The sequence below is a fragment of the Fundulus heteroclitus genome, chromosome 13 (genome assembly GCF_011125445.2).
Source record: "Fundulus heteroclitus isolate FHET01 chromosome 13, MU-UCD_Fhet_4.1, whole genome shotgun sequence".
NCBI lineage: Eukaryota > Metazoa > Chordata > Actinopteri > Cyprinodontiformes > Fundulidae > Fundulus > Fundulus heteroclitus.
The window spans coordinates 35,049,735-35,061,171 of NC_046373.1; positions in this window are offsets into that span (position 1 = coordinate 35,049,735).

Here is an 11,437-nt window from a genome sequence, read left to right on the forward strand (position 1 = left end):
ATGACAGTTATAAACATTTCATTGGATGCAGGAATAATTAGACCAGTCCAGATTCTCAGTTTTTACTTTCAAGTAAGAGAAAAAATATACGTTAACACGCCTGCCACAGGATTTGTAGACCGTTCTACAATTTTCATCCAGGCCATTTTAACATGCTTAAAGAGCTTTAATCCAAAGCATGGAAGTAAAGTAATAATGTACATAGATACCTTCTAATTGCTTCAAAACAGCTGCTACATCATTTTGGCTAAAATGGGAAACAAAGTTAGCAAAGATAAAACACAGTGGGTGCAGAAATGAGTCTGTACATGAGAATAACTCCAACGAGCAGTTTGACTCCGTTTGAAATAATATGGCAGACCATATAATTAACGCTGTTCATATACAGACACCACCTAAGGAGGTAGGAAAAAACTCTATAGCAGACTATATGAGAGAAATGTTGCAGTCTAAAGAAGTGTCCAATGCAAATTTACTGCCAGGAGAACCTTTGTCTCCACAGGATCCACAAGCAGTGAGACGAGGAGACTGGGTGTTAACTGGGCGAGCCACAGGTGGGAAGGACCATCCCAAGAGCTCCTGACCACGCCAACAGCTGTGAAGATCGCTGAAAGACCTTCCTGATTCACCTCAGCCACTGTAAGTTACAGAGAGTGTTAAACGCCTATGGTTGGAACAGTGGGGAAGTCCGCTCTACAAAGGGTTTTGGTTTTTTAGGACCACTCGTCTCAACATAGTTGAAGAAACCAACTGATCCCTGTTCTTTAGAGTCCTGGGTAAAATTAACATCTCTGCTAACCTAGCAAAAATGGGGTTCCCACGGAGATGGAACTTCTTTTGCGTTGTGGCTGTTGCGTGCATTATTTGTTTCAGTCCAGATCTGCTGAGTGAGAGAAGAAAGAGGTTCATTCACTCCGCTGCCATGAAGATTTGGCTGGGTGATATCCCAAACCACCATGTTGACAACCTATGGGAACGTATGCAAGAACTGTAGTCCAGCAGCATAACAAGACTGATTGCTACGTGTGTTCTGTCATGCCTAAATCTATCAAGCAGCCTACCTTGTACATAACTCCCATGAACACCTCACAGGCATCATTTTGCATCATATGCATTCCAGTTTAGGCCTGCTCAATTGATGAATGCCACGACTGGGGAGATTATGATGGAACGAGTGTGCAAAGAAGTAAAGTCGTTACTGTTGTCTTACAGCAAAGTTACAGGCTATCCCACCAAGATGAAGGCTGTTATGTCTAAAGGAATGAAACATCCAGTGTGTATTCACTCAACTAGAGGGAACAATACGGTGAAGGTAGGACATGCAGCAGGATGCCAGAGTACCATCACTGACCTTTACTCTGACTTTGTCTGCGGCATCGTCCCTAATGGAACGTACACGAGCTATTCTATTTGGAAACCACAAGTTAACTTTCCTACAGAGGGTGGCTGGCTCCTGTGTGGTGGAAACAACATTTACCCATCACTGCCCCTCAGCTGGTCAGGTACATGTGCACCTGTATTTGTTTCTGACCACACCGTCATCATCTCAGCTCAAGCTGTGAAGGAAAATCATCCTTCTAATAGGAGGAGAAGAGAACTCAGCTCCAGCTCAGTTTTCCAGCCCCATGATCCCATGTGGGGTTCCAACGTTCCCTCTGAACATAAACACTGGAGCACAGCGAATAAAATAGGACCTTCACTTTTCCCGTGGTTTGGAGTTGGTAAATCTATGCTGATGATTGAGACACTGGACTACAGAATGAAGACCCTGGTAAACATGACGATGGACATTAATAAAGGACAAAACAAACAATTAAGTGAAATGCGTTTAATGGTACTATAAAACAGAATGGTTTTGGACATGTAAACTGCTAGCCAAGGTGGCGTATGTGTAATCATTGGAATTTCCTGCTGTACGTACATTTCTGACGCAAATGAAACTCATATTACTGAAACTATGTCTGCTTTGAAGAATCTGCAACAAGCAATGTCCCTGGATGCTGTTCCTCTAAGTATGAACTTTCTCTCCTGGTTTTTTCAGGATCGTGGTGGCATCTCTAGCTGAAAATAATGACACCTATTATTATTGTTCTTATTATTTTTTGTGTTTTTACTGCTTGTGTAATCCCATGCCTAAAGTCTATGATTGCTAAAACTATGGGAAATGTAGTATTTCAATATCAAATGCTTTCACAAATCCCTCTTGAAGAAATACAACCTGTAGTTTAACTTTTCCCTTGTTAAATGCTTAGCAAAATTAGTCTCATTGAAAATGCAGAATGCTAGAAAAGAATACTTGAAGTAGGTTTAGTTAAGCTTTCAATAAAATGATTAAAAGGGGGGAAATGTTAGAAATGTGAATGTAATCATTTTATTTCTATCAAGTTACAGGTATTTGTTTGTTTTTAAGAGTTTGCTTTCAAGAAGGTTTTGTTGTATTTAACCTTAGGCAGGAATAACAAATGGTTCTCTCAAGATAAGGAATGTCTCCCTTATCCAGCTGTGCATGAAGCTGGTGAGCAATTACCATCTGCAATTCCAATTGTTTCCTTATTTGCTTTTAACCTCCTGACCCTTTTCAACCCACATGTTGTAAATTCCTGAAACCTCCTGACCCAATCCTCCTGACCCCCTCTTTTATGTGTGATAATAAAGGCAGAAGGACAGAAATGACCCGCCGCAGACAATCCTAAACTTTCAGGGAGAGAAGTTCTCCGTTTGGGTATCTTCTGTCCTTTTCTATAGAACAGTCTAAAACTTGTGTTGTGTGGTTTTCATTCTAGGATAAAAGGGGTTATCTTTTATAACCCTAACAATTTGTATGTGCAGAATTGTTTGTGCAAAGGGCATTTGTGCAATAATGCATTTAGAAACTAAGAGTTCGGCAGCATTTGTAATGCTAGAGATGCAGTGTTGCAAATGTGCAAATATGCAAATGTGGTGCAGAGTCCAGTTTATAGTTCAGCAGTTCAACAGTCTGATGGCAACAGGAAAAGCTTTTGCAGAACCTGGTGGACCTGCAGCGGATGCTGCGAAACCTCTTCCGAGAGGGCAGCAGGGAGAACTGTCCATGGTAGGGGTGTGAGGGGTCTCTGATGATGTTACAGGCTCGGGACATGCAGCGCTGAGATGAAATGTCCTTAATGGAGGGAAGAGGAGCCCCGATGATCCCTTCTGCTGTCCTCACCACTCTCCTCATGTTCTTCCAGTCGGAAAGCACTGCAGCCTCCACACCACACAGAGAGACAGCTGGTCAGAATGCTCTCTATGGTGCTTCTGTAGAAAGTCGTGAGGATGGGTGGGGGCAGGTGGGCTCTCCTCATCCTCCGCAGGAAGTACAAGCGCTTCTGTGCCCTCTTCACCAGTGACGTGGTGTTCACAGACCAGGTGAGGTTGTCCATGATGTGCACCCCCAGGAACTTGATGCTGCTGACCACCTCCACAGCTGAGCTGTTGATGAGCAGTGGAGCGTGGTGCGGCCGGTTCTTCCTGAAGTCGACGATGATCTCCTTCGTCTTCTCCAAGTTCAGGATCAGGCTGTTGCCTCTGCACAGCCCACCAGCTGCTCAACCTCCTCTCTGTAGTCCTGGTCATTGTCGTCTCTGATCAGGCCCACCACCGTTGTGTCGTCTGCAAACTTTATGATGTGATTGGTGGTGAACCTGGGGACGCAGTCATGAGTCATCAGGGTGAACAGCAGGGGCCTCAGGACACAGCCCTCAGAGGAGCCCGTGCTGAGGGTGATGACATGTCTGTTGGTGAGGAAGTCTAGCAGCCAGTTGCGAAGGGGTGTGCTAAAGCCCAGATGTTCCAGTTTTCCCACCAGATGCTGTGGGATGATGGTGTTGAATGCTGAACTGAAGTCCAGGAACAGCATCCGTACGTGTGTGTTCTTCTCCTCCAGGTGTGTCAGGCTCAGGTGAAGAGCGGAGGAGATGGCGTCCTCAGTGGAGCGGTTCCGCCGGTAGGCAAACTGGAACGGGTTGAGTTTTGGGGTGAGACTGGAGACAGTGTGTTGTTTCACCAGCCTTTCAAAGCTTTTCCGCGGGTTGACTCTCCTCAAAGTCTTCCACACGTCGGCGGTGTCAAGGCGGAGCAGCTCCTCTTCCTGATGGGGACCAGCACTGCTGGAGTGCTGTGTAGTGCCTCAAACCTCCCAAAGACGTTATTTAGTCAATTGAGGAAGTCAGCATCAACTTCACCCCCCAGGGGTGAAGTCGTGTTGTATTCAGTGATCGCCCGTATGCCTTTCCACGTGCTCCTGGTGATGCTGACATCATGGAAAAGCTCCTGGATTTTCTTAGTGTGGTTCCGCTTCGCTAACCTGATGGCACGGTTCAAGTTGTCCTCAGTGCCTCCTTGTCACCAAACTTGAAGGCTGAGTTCTGTGCTTTTAGCGCTTGACAGACCTCCTCAGTAATCCAGGGTCGTTGGTTGGCTCGGGTGATGATGGTCTTAGCGGTGCTGACGTTCTCAATGCATTTGTTGATGTAGGCTGACAGAGTCATGGCGTACTCATCAACGTTGATCTTGTTGTTATATGTTGCTGCAGCTTTGAATATGTCCCAGTCAGAGCACTCAAAACAGTCCTAAAGCGCGCCTCCATTGCTCCCTCAGTCCACACCCTCACCTGCCTCACTGTAGGTTTAGCTCTGATCAGCAGGGGCCTGTATGCAGGAAGAAGCATGGTCTGAAAAGCCGAAGTGGGGGCGGGGGGCTGCCCTGAATGCGGCTTTAATATTTGTGTAAACTAAGTCTAGAGTGTTCTCTCTCTGAGTTGCAAAATCCATGTGTTGGTAGAACTGAGGGAGAACAGTTTTCATATTTGCCAGGTTAAAAAGTAATGATGAAAACACCCTCTGTGTGTGCAGATTGCAGCTCAGAGATAGTCCGATAGAGAACACTCAGTCTCTTTTGTATTAGCGCTGGGAGGCACGTAAACCGCTGTGATGATAACAGTAAACTCTCTAGGCAAGTAAATGGTCTGCAGCTAACAATCAGGATCTCAATGTCCGGGGAGCAAAAACTTGTGACTATTCTTGCATTTTTACACCTGGGGTCCGTTCTTCGTACGTCGCTAACTCAGTTAGCAGGATTTCATTGTTGACGATTTGGCAATGATCTTGGATCGTTTGGTTCTTCGAAAGGACATATCCCGCACTTGTTGTCATAGCAACATGTGCGCCAGCTTAAACCTGCTCGCGAGCAGGCTTATTTCATGTAAACAAGATTAGATCACGGCTGTATAAGCGTAAGAGATAGGGAAGTTCCTGTCGTAGCCATGTCCATTTTTTACGGACAGCAACCTGTTGCGGAAGGTGCAAGAATAATTTGCAGTTTTTTTCGAATTAATCGCGTATTGCGCAATAGACAGGATCCTTTAGAGCAGCGCCGACAGTACAGAGAGAATTTTCTTCTGGTGGCTGTTATAAACAGACAAACACATCATTTACCAGTGGCTTTTAAAGAGGAAAACGTGATGTTAGAGCCATAAATCTAAAATATTAAGTTATTTGTATGATAGTTTGCTTTTTATTTTTATCATATTCAGTAAGAAGAGTTGTTCGGGAGCCATTTTATTGTGAAGTTTAGTTTACTTTGAAAGGTTTGCTTCCTGTCGAGCCGTATATTGTATTAGAAAAAACTATGGATGGAATATCTAGACACGGAGCAATACAGTTTTATATGTAAACTGTGGATGACTTGGAAAAGGAAGATTTTCATTTTTTATGGATAAAGATTTTTTTTTTTGTTAAAATTCCCAGTTTGCACGCGTCCTTTACTTCCCGTCTCTAAGGAATGACACTGAAATTTGGATCTCTTGACATAACAAGTGTCTTTTAAAATAAAGTATAATAATTTAAGGCTACCATTTGTAGAATATTCTTGTATTTCACTTTTACTTGTCCCCATGTTCTAGTGGGTCCCGTGGAGGCTCTGATATAAAAGAACAAATAATATCAAATTATTAAAATGCAAAAATTCATGCTGTAGAATGTGATAGAAACATCTACCATGGACAGTATTTACGCATTAATTTGTCTGCTGCTTTTTGCCAGCTCTCTCTCCTGGCTTTAACAGATTTTGAGGTGTTTTAATTAATGACTCAAATTCAGCATAACCTTCCAAGCTCTTGTTCTGCTTGGGAGAAAAACTGTGGGCGTTCTTTGCTGAACAGCCAATAGCAGCGCTGCTGATCAATGTTTCTACTATCGATACATTTCCCCTTTTAAACAAACGCATGAACGCGCAGTTGTCTCAGATAACTCAATCCAGCCGTACTAATCGTAAACAACAGGTGTGTTCGAAGAACCCACTTAGCCGGATCATGATTAGCCGGATGAAATCATCTTGGATGTGTCATTTGATCTTGGATGTTTTAAGCAACGTACGAAGAACGGACCCCAGGTGTTATTGATGTAAACGCAGAATCCGCCTTACCGCTGAGTTCTTTATCTCCGTCAGGATCAGAGCGTAGCATTCTCTAAACTCCCTCTTTGCAGAGATTTCCAGTTGTAGATGGTCAATTTTGTCGTCCAGTGAGCGGACGTTGGAGAGCAGGATGGATGGGAGCGGCGATCTGAAGGGGTTAGCCTTTAGCCGGGCTGCTAAACCCCCGCAACAGCCGCGTTTCTTCGGCCGGCTACATCGCTTTCACTTGGCCCTCCTCCGGCGTGAGCTGCTAGGCGAGTCCGCGGCGCCGTAGGCCTCTGGGACTCGTTCCCGGAAGACTCCGAAGCCACGTAAACAATCAAGCGTAGTGGTGGTCACAAGTCCAAAAACAGTATGCTCAAGTCTTTGTAGGAGAATATTGGGATCAACTGTGTCAAATGCAGCACTGAGATCTAACAGGACAAGTATAGACACAAATCCATTATCTGAGGCCATGAGAATATCATTGGTGACCTTCACCAGAGCTGTTTCAGTGCTATGATGAGCTCTGAAGCCTGACTGAAACTCCTCAAGTAGGTCATTACTTTGTAAATGTTCACAAAGTTGATTTGTGAACATTATAACATACAGGTAGAAGGTTTAGATGAAGCTAGAATTTTAGCCCAGAAAGCTCTACTGCCTCTAAACAGTTCAGACACTGCGCAGGTTCTAAAGATTCCTCCAACGCTGCCTCACTTACTAAGGACGAGGTAATCATGTTTGGAAGGATGCCAATTATTTTATATTTAATGGAATCAATTTTATTTATGAAGAATCCCATAAAATCATTACTGCTAAGAGCTAAGGGAATGGATGGATCAAAGGAGCTATGACTCTGTAAGTTTGGCAACTGCGCTGAAGAGAAATCTAGGATTATTTTTGTTCTCCTCAATTAATGATGAAAAATATGCTGCTCTAACTCTGCGAAGGGTCTTGTTATACAACAATAGACTGTCCCTCTAGATTAGGTAGAATTGCTCTTAGTGTGTAGAGCGCCATTTTCTCTCCAATTTCCTAACATTGTGCTTCAAGGAACGCAGCTCTGAATTAAACCAGGAAGCCAGCTTCCTGTGAATAATCACCTTCTTTTTCAAGGGAGCTACATTGTCTAATGCAGAACACAATGACAAAGTCACACCATTAACATCCATTTGTGAATGGGAAGAAACAACATTGCTGCTATCTGCAGGGTATTTCTGCAATACTGACAATATTAAGAGGGGGACAGACTCTTTAAAGTTTGATGCAGCATTGTCCGATAAAGATCTACTATAATGGAACCCTCTTTTAGGGGCGGAGAACTCAGTTAGATCAAAATCAAATGTTATTAAAAAATTATCAGGACTTCCGGATCTGACCATCATCACAATGGCCACATAGCGAGAGAGCTCCTGGTCGAACCAGAGTAATTAAAGAATTTCCCCCCATAGAACCTAATATACCAATATAATAACTTAGAAATGGGGCAAGACCATACCACTATTTTGAGACATAAATGCCAACTGAAATCAGGAGGGTAAGGGAGAAGAGATGCAGCAACAACTAACAGCTAACGAGTTGAAGCTAACAAGCCACGAGGCGCAGCGTCTAAAAATGACCGACACTGAGCTGATCCTGCGAGAACTAAAAGGGTTTCGGCAATAAAATAAAGAACAATTCCAGACGATAAAAGAGGAAATTACCAACATGAACACAAGGATGGAGGAGGTGGAGGGACGTATGGAGAAGGCAGAAGAAAGGATCCTAAACACGGAGGAGGTCATCATGGCTATGCTACACGCTAAACTGGAAAACAAAGTGACGGAACTGGAGAGTCGATCCAGACGTGAGAACATAAGGATGTATGGGGTACCGGAGGGATTCAAGAAGGATTCGACCATGATCTCATTTGTCGAAACCCTACTCCGTCAAGGTCTTAAAATAAATGAAGACACTCCTCAACTTCACATTGAACAAGCTCATCTGTCAGTGGGACCGCAGCCACCAGGCGACGCGCCACCGCGCTCCATCATAATCAAGTTCTTAAGCTTCAGAACCAAAGAGATGATACTCCGCAAAGCCTGGCAGATGAAGGGGTTTGTATGGCAAGAAAATCCCATAAACCTGGACCACGACTATCCACCTCTCATACTTAAAAGACGAAGAGAATATACAGATATCTGCAAAGTATTGAAGGAAAATAACATTCACTTCCAGACCCTCTTCCCCGCGAAGCTGCGCGTTAGATACGAAGAAGGAACCAAAACCTACGATACGGTAGAGGAGGCATCAGAGGATCTGCAGAGACGAGGCCTCGCCGTGTCAACCATCAAACCTCCGGAGAAGCTCATGGAGAAGGTGCAGCAACTGCCCTGGACGAGAGTGGACCGACGAGCGACGAAAGGCGCACTCAAAGCCGGCCGGGTCCCGGCTACAAGGAGAAGCTGCGAGCATTCAGATAAGCATCTTTAAAGAAAGATAAAATACAAGTTGCTTTTTTGCAAGAGATGCAACTCAATGACTCAGAACACGTTAAACTAAATAAACGAGGATTTAAACATGTTTACTTATCTTCACATGGATCAGGGAGGCGGAGAGGGGTGGCGACCCTCATATCCTAAACGGTAAATTATGAGTACATTTCAGAATATAACAACAATGAAGGAAGATTTGTAATGATTACAGGAAAAATAAAAAGGAACCGTGATAACTCTCCTTAACGTGTATATTCCTCCTGGAAGTGATTGGTCTTTTTATGAACAAATAGTTGATATAATGACAACAAAAAGCCAGGGGATTTTGATATGTGGCGGAGATTTTAATGTCCGACTAAATCCAAAAATGTATTCATCAAACGGGAAACCCGGCGCAAAAAACATTAGCAAAAGATTAATACCTGGATGAGTGAGGTGGGGCTTATGGATGTTTGGAGAGAAAGAAACCCAAATAGCTGCATGCTCACAACGTCTACTCTCACATAGATTACTTCTTTATGTTCAAGGGAGATCTTTTTAGGGTTGACAGCTGTGAAATAGTACCTAATACTCTCTGAGATCATGGGCCCATCTATATCTCAATCCATCTGAATAATAAGAGACGGTTCACATTGTGGAGACTGAACTCAAACATTTTGAACAAACCGGAAATTAAAGATAAACTAAAACGTGAAATTAACTTATATTTAGAAAATAATGATAATGAGTAAGTGACTCCTCTTATAACCTGGGATGCCTTAAAAGCAGTGATTAGAGGTAAAATTATATCCATAACCTCATATGAGAAGAGAATCAGAGAAAACAAAACTTCAGAAATTAGAAGAGGAAGTGAAAAGATTACAGAGAGAACATGCAAAGTCTCCCAAAGATGACAAAACCAAACATAACATTATAAAACTAAAAAAAGAAATGGAAGAAATAAATACTCAGGAAATCCAAAAAAACTTACCTTTATAAAACAGCAATATTAGGAGGCAAGTGGAAAATCCCTGAAACTTCTCACATATAGGTTAAGAAAACAACAAGCCAACAGAACTATACACAAAATAAGAAATAATGTAACAAAATAAATAGAAACTATTCCGGATGAGATCAAAAACTACTTTCAAAAATACTATGAAACATCATACATCAAACATTTCTGGAAAAGATCAATCGTCCAACGATCACTGATGAACAAAATAAGAAATAAATATCCAATGTTACAAAGGAGGAAATTCAATCTGCAATGAAGAGAACCAAAAAGGGAAAGTCTCCGGGGACAGATGGATTCACTACAGAATGGTACAAAATTATGCAAGACCAATTGATGCCTACATTAGAGAAAATGTTTAACTTGGTTTTAGAAAATAAAAACATCCCCCCCTCATGGCGAAAGGCAGTGATTTCAATCATACCGAAGGAAGGGAAAGACAAAATGGAATGCGGGAGTTATCGTCCTGTAAGTCTTCTGAACAATGATTATAAACTTTTCACCTCCATATTATCAAAAAGAATAGAAGTTATATTACCAGCTTTAATACATAAAGACCAGACTGGCTTTGTCTAACAAAGACAGACCCAAGACAACATTTGAAAAACATTACACATTATGAGTGAAGTCACACAGCAAAAACTAGAGACGTTGATATTAAGGTTAGATGCAGAGAAAGCATTTGACTCGGTGGGGTGGTCTTTTTTATATAAAGTGCTCTCAAAATTTGGATTCCATACAACAATAATTGACACATTTAAATCGTTATATACTAAACCAACGGCTAGAATTAAAATTAATGGAAATTTGACAAATTCATTTACTTCGGAAAGGGGAACGAGACAGGGGTGTTGTGCGTCGCCGCTTCTCTTTGCCTTGTTTATTGAGCCCATCCGGTTTCTGATCAGGCAGAGACCGGATATAAAGGGGGTTACAATGACATCTGGGGAGTAAAAGCTGTTCTTGTTTGCTGACGATTTATTGATAAATATAACACAGTCCACACAGACAATCCTAAAACTGATGAAGTTGCTTGAGGAGTTTAGTTTCATCTCTGGTTACAAAATTAATATAGATAAAACTCAAGTACTAACATTTAACTACGACCCACCGTCTTCAATTAAAATATGTACAACTGGAATTGGGAGGCTGTGTCTATCAAATATTTAGGTGTTTCACTACTGATGGACCTCTCAAAACTGTTTGATATAAATTATGGCCCACTAAATTTGAAAATTAAATCTGATTTACATAGATGGAATGTTATTCCTTTTTTAAGTTTAAGCTCCCAGATAGAATCCATCAGAATGAACATTCTTCCACAGTTGCTTTACTTATTTCAACGTCTACCAGTCAAAATCCCACCTAAACAGTTCTTAGAATGGGATAGATTGATAGCGAGGTATTTGTGGCAGGGTAAAAAGACCAGAATTAAGTTTAGAACTTTGCAACTAAAAAAAGAAAAGGGTGGAATGGGCCTTCCCTGTTTACAGGAATACTATCGTGCAGCCCAGCTGAGACCTTTAGTCTGCCTCTGTTCATCACCATACACCGCAGC